A 6,000-nucleotide genomic window follows, 5' to 3' on the forward strand; every position below is an offset into this window, starting at 1 on the left:
TTTGAAAAATCAATAAAAACCATCAAGTGAACGTGCCGGAGGGAGAGGGGTGCATAAGACGCGTTTACCTACTCGTGATGGATACATTTTTTGGGAAAGCCCTGTCAACACTACTAGCAAAATTTCACGGAACTTCGCGCGAAAGTTAAGTTCCGTAAACCTACCTCTGTGTGGACAAGGTTCTCCATTTATAAGATATGAACTAAAAAATTATGGAAGAACAAACATAAATGTGCTTTAATACTTTTAACGTCCGCCGCTGCGCCGCGCCGGGCTGATCGCACTGTGTTTGGCGCAATGCGTGAAGTATTCCTGCAGTCTTGTAGGCGCTACGCGTTTCACGCCAACCGCTCCTGACCGCACTGTGTTTGGCGCAATGCGTGAAGTATTCATGCAGTCTTGTAGGCGCTAATATGTGTTACATGCCGACCGCTACGCCGAGGGCTTGTTCTTTTCATCTCAAGTTCTCGTCATCATTCCTCTCTGCGCTGAGCTCCAGGCCAAATTGCGTGTTTAGTTCCTCTCTTAACTCGACTAATTAAAGACGCTGTCTCTTTTATCACCGAAAAACGATAAAATTGGAAATTACTATACTCTCAGGAAAGAGGGATTTTGTCCCCTTTTCTCATTGATAATTTTTTTTCTGAATCCGATTTTTTTGTACCTTCATTTAAAAAAATTGCAAAATTTGCTGCCCCCTAAATTTGCCGCCATGGGCCGCGGCCCATGTGGCCACCCCCTTAATCCGGCCCTGCATAGATTACAAAAACAATTATGAAAGCGGTGACTTCATAAGTTCCGCGGAAGGTAACTTCACATAACGCCATTTAACGAGTAATAAATGCCACAGAATTATCAGAGAATTTTTGAAATCGACAATAAAGGGAGTTGAGATTTAAGTGGCATAAAAGAGGAGGAAGAAACGTGAAGGAGGACGATGAAGAAAAGGAAGAGCAGGAGGACGACGAACAGAAGGAGGAAAAGGAGGACGATGAAGTGAAAGAGGAGGTAAAGGAGGAAGAGGAGGAAAAGGAGGTAAAGGAGGTAAATGAGGAAGAGGAGGAAGAGGGGGAAGAGGGGGAAGAAGAGGTAGAGGAGGAAGAGGAGGAAGAGGAGGAGACGATGGCGAGTACGACGAAATAAGTAAATAAAAGCAGGAGAGAAGGAGACGGAAAAAGTCAAAGAAGAGGTGGGAGAATTAAGAATGGAAGAAGATGAAAATTGAAAAAACACGCATGGGGTACTTCTGAAAAGTCAAACAAATGAAAGATAATTAGAAAACGCGGTTTTTGATGATAATACGATTCACATCCTTAGCGAAAGCATACTTTTTGTGCCCTCTCGCGACAGGGCTGACCATCATCACGTTTCCACCCTCGAAAAAGCCTCGAGATAATAATTAATCGCGGAGTCGCGGGGGCAGAAATCGCACGGGGGCTCGGACAGGGTTGGGCCGCTCGTCGGGTATGTCGCCGTTGACGGCGGCCGGTTAACGTTAACGAGTACAACGGCCATTTAAAGTCTCCGCGCCCTCATTATTTATTTATTAAAGCAAACAGAGTCAACAGCCCTCCAACAATTTCCACGGCGGCTTTGAGAAAAAAACCGCCACGTTACCGCCGCCGCCGAAGCGGACAGATCGCGTTCACGATCGGAACCGCCTTCGTTTCGAGCGCGGGGTGCATCGCTCATCATCCCCCCCCCCCCCGCGAACCCCCTATTCGACCACCCCGAGACCCCCGAACTGCGCATGATCCGACCGACCGCACCGTTGTCGGCCGGATACCGTCGTGTCAGTCGCAGGGAGGAGTTGCAAAGGTGCAAAGGGCGTTGAGAGATGGTTGCATAATAAACACATTTTCGCAATCGCCAACGTAGCACAATGCAATTAAAAATTTAGCAATTTAGGCGTTGGGTGCAGAAGCGGCATATCTTAGTTGCAGTGTTTCAGAATCTTCAGTGCTAATTTTCTTTTTAGAGAGGAAATTAGTGGGTGAATTTTCTGAGATTTTACGTTTTCAGAAGAATAATTTGTAAAAGTTACAACGAATTACACGCATTTGCTTCAATTATTATGGATGAAACGTTGGCGGAGATTTTGAGAAAAGGCAATCAAGAAATGCCCTTTCTGCAACCAGCGCTTCAATTTTTATTGGTTATATGTATTTTCATTTTCATTGCAAAAGTGTAACTTGATGCGATATAATTTATGATCTTTTTTACAACGATTTTGCAGTTTGTTTACATTCGCTGGTCATTAAATGCCGATTTAAAACTACAATGAAATGAGTTCCGTGTATCAGAAATACAGGCAATTTTTAATGCACACGATACCGCGGTGCAGTAAAAATAATAATTTAACCTCGTGATCGCAATTTATTGCAACCTGTGCCTTCTTGGGCGATGGGAATGAGATAAATTATTCGGATCGAATATGATCCGCTATTTTGATTCGTAAACGGTCGGTGTTTTAAAAGAACAATCCTGAAATATCTGTTTCAAAAAATATTTTACTCATAACAATCCTAACAATTTCTACGATCACTTGAACAAATTGCTGATTTACAGGGACACTACGGTAGCTCAATTTATTCTCCTGGGAGGGGAGGGGGGTCCAGACATCCACCCTGTTATAATACGCAGCTGCACCAGGGAGGGGAGGGGAGGCGCAGGGTGAACGATCAGAGATCGTCGAACTTACGACGCGTTTAACGCGAGGCATAACGACAGTAAAATTTTTACAAGTTTACCCTACCTCCGCGTCGTATGATGCTCGCATCAAACGATTTTATTTTATTTGCGCTCCATTTCTCAATCAATAAAAATATCCGATGATAACATTAAAAATAGAGCACTGTCTGGATATGTTGCTTTGAAATGACATTTCGAGATAAATCAATATATTGCTAGGGAAAATCGCGGTCAAAATAATTGGACGTTCGCAAGTTCTCTGGTGAAATTTAAATTTTATCGCGAACTTATGAGTGTTGTCCTGCGACTTCCTGCGAAGTTTTTTAGGTGAAAGAGGAAATACTTTTCCTTGAACTTTAAATAGAAAGTATTCTCAAACCTCCCGGTAAATTTTTGTTTTTTCAGAACAATGCTTGAATGAGTGCAATCCTCATACAATTTTTCAAAACAGAATTTTTTTAGGTAATCTAGATGCGACTCTTTTTTTTTAACCCATAATAGTGGCCTGCATTCATTAAGAGTTCAGTAGGACACAGGTATTTTCCCTCGCCTAACATCGCCAAATTAATGGTATTATCCTCTTTCAAGTGTATGTTAGTCATGTTTGAGTACTAGTGCACTCTGGAACGTAACTAATTACGTAGCACAATACAAAAAATCGTTCTCCTTAGAAGCAATTCAGATAATGATAAAAAAACACGAATCTCTCGTTACCTTTTCTTCAAGAGTATATATGTTATCCCGAAAAAGCAATTAAACTATAAACAATTTTAGTACAATACAAGACGGATCTAATTTTCCACTATCTTGACTTCTATTGTGTTAAGTGAGTGATGGAAAAAAGAGGAAATTAGCACTGTTTCACTTTGTGTTAAGTTGTTTTAATTTTTTTGCAAAATTTCCTCGAACTTACGTATTTTGAATAATTTATTGGGCACGAAAAGCGAAAACCAAAATAAGACCAATTCGAGTTTTACCACCTAGATTTTGATTACACTTTCACACAAAGTGTTTCTAGAGTGTGTCCGTAGAATATTATCGGATAAATCATTACTTTTAACGCATGTTACAAGATTACGCATGTTACGCATGTTGAAAGATTTTTACTCATTTTTGGGGGCTTAGTGCACTCTAGAATATTAAAAGTCATTTATTTATACGCTTGAAAAATTGTTTTAGTTAGTATAATAGTAGTAGTTATTAGTTAGTAGTATTTAGTTAGTATTTAGTTAGTATAAAGCAATGCTCCAAATAAAGAACACAGCCGGTCTTGACCTTGGACTGAATCCATTTTGATCATGCTCTGAGATCGAAACACAGGAACTGATAGTGATCCGATTCAGGCTCTGAAATTTAGAGTATGATAGTATGCAGGATAGTGATTTAAAGAGCTAGAAGATTAATCCTAGACAAAATTTTTCTAAATTCAAGATGAAAAATCTTAATACTATGTCATCCTTATACAAGAGTGTTTTCTTCATTTTTGAAAACTAGTGCCCCCTAGAATGTTACCAGATATTATCGCTCCAGTGGCACACATAAACAATCGTTCTTGAAGGAGGAAATGCCCCGAAGCAAAAAACAAGGCTGGTTTTAACCTTCAACTGAAGTCGTTCTGAACAATTTCTAAGATCAAGGAGCATATAAATTAAATCCTATTTCAGTACTGCTTTTTAGACAGCGATATTACGCTGGATATTGCTTTGAAGAGTTGATAACATAACCCTTGGCAAAACAAGAGGCTAACCCTCGGTGAAATCAAGACAAAAACCTTGACTTTATGTCACCTTCTTTGGAGAGTATGTTACTCATTTTTGAATACTGGACCACCCCAGATAATCGTCAAATATTTAGTTGGCTATATTTAGTGCCATATTTTTAGTGGACTGAGTCGTCGATCTTGGCACCTGGGTGCGGATCTCTGTCATAGAGCCTCTGTGATAACCTCTCTTCTTTTTGTTATCACGAATGGGGATCTAAGAGTCTTGATTTGTATTATTTCATACATTTCTTGTTTCCTGGTTGACGGAGGGTTAAAATCACCCTGAAATATCCCAGGCTTTGTGTTTGTTGTTTTTTAACCTTGGTTACCCATTCTTTTGTGTTTTTGAGTTTAGTAGGAGACATAAACAATCGCTCTACGACGAGGAGATGCCACGAATCACAGATCACGTCTGGTCCCTGGAAACCTTGATTTTCTGTCTTTTTGTCTCCTTTTTGTAGAGTATTTTACTAAATTTTGAATGCTAGTTCACCCTCAAAATATTCGCCACATATTTAGTGGGAGACATAAACAATCGTTCTAAGACGAAGCGATGCCACGAATCAAAGATCACGTCTGGTCCCTGGAAACCTTGATTTTCTGTCTTTTGTCTCCTTTTTGTAGAGTATTTTACTAAATTTTGAATGCTGGTTCACCCTCAAAATATTGCCACATATTTAGTGGGAGACATAAACAATCGTTCTAAGACGAAGCGATGCCACGAATCAAAGATCACGTCTGGTCCCTGGAAACCTTGATTTTCTGTCTTTTTGTCTCCTTTTTGTAGAGTATTTTACTAAATTCTGAATGCTGGTTCACCCTCAAAATATTGCCACATATTTAGTGGGAGCGACATAAACAATCGTTCTACGACGAGGCGATGCCACGAATCAAAGAGCACAGCTGGTCATTACCTCGAACTGGAGTCGTCCTGATCATTGTCTCGGCTCGAAAACCAAAAACCCGACAAAAACGTGAACTGCGGAGCGAAGGCGAAGGGAGTCCTGCCCCTAGGAGCGTATCCTCGCCGCGGAGCACTCACCACTCTCACTCGCGGACACGCGTGTCTTGGACATCTGGGTGTGACTCGAGACCCGGGCGTGGGCGCAGAAATCGCGGATCCGGAAATCACTGGCGGGAGTCACTTGAGCGATTTGCAGGTTAGGACGGGTTAGACGGGGAGGCCATGGAGCTCGGCGCTCGGGACGCGGGGACGCATAGCGGAAGACGAGGGGCGACTGAGGGGTGGCATCTGCACCCCGAACTCGGCTCGGCGGCGGGCGGGGCGGGGGGCGCGCGAGCGCGCCGCGAGCCGCGCCAGAGCCAGTCGATACGGGCGGCTCGGGCGCGGGCTGAGGCTCCAGCCAGCGAGTGCCACTGGCCAGACGCAGCCACGCCACCGGCCCCAGTCTACCGCTCCGAGGAGCCAGGGACTAACAACAAGTTGGAGGCATACCCACCGGGGGTTTTTCGTAGTTTTTCAAAACCGAAATTCAAAGGATTTTCTACGTTCGGTTGCGTGAAATCAAGGACTTCCGAAATAATTA

General features: G+C 42.5%; 1 protein-coding gene across 1 annotated transcript in view; it reads right to left on the minus strand.

Moving 5' to 3' along the window:
• The window catches only part of nAChRalpha1 (nicotinic acetylcholine receptor alpha1), a 244,376-nt gene extending 238,689 nt beyond the window's left edge, over positions 1–5,687 (minus strand). Inside the window, exon 1 of the mRNA XM_019056913.2 lies at positions 5,368–5,687. The gene's annotated coding sequence lies outside the window, so the exon portion shown is untranslated. The remainder of the gene's footprint in view (positions 1–5,367) is intronic.
• Between the last annotated feature and the right edge of the window lie 313 nt (positions 5,688–6,000).

Source organism: Bemisia tabaci, chromosome 5 (assembly GCF_918797505.1).
Source record: "Bemisia tabaci chromosome 5, PGI_BMITA_v3".
Taxonomy (NCBI): domain Eukaryota; kingdom Metazoa; phylum Arthropoda; class Insecta; order Hemiptera; family Aleyrodidae; genus Bemisia; species Bemisia tabaci.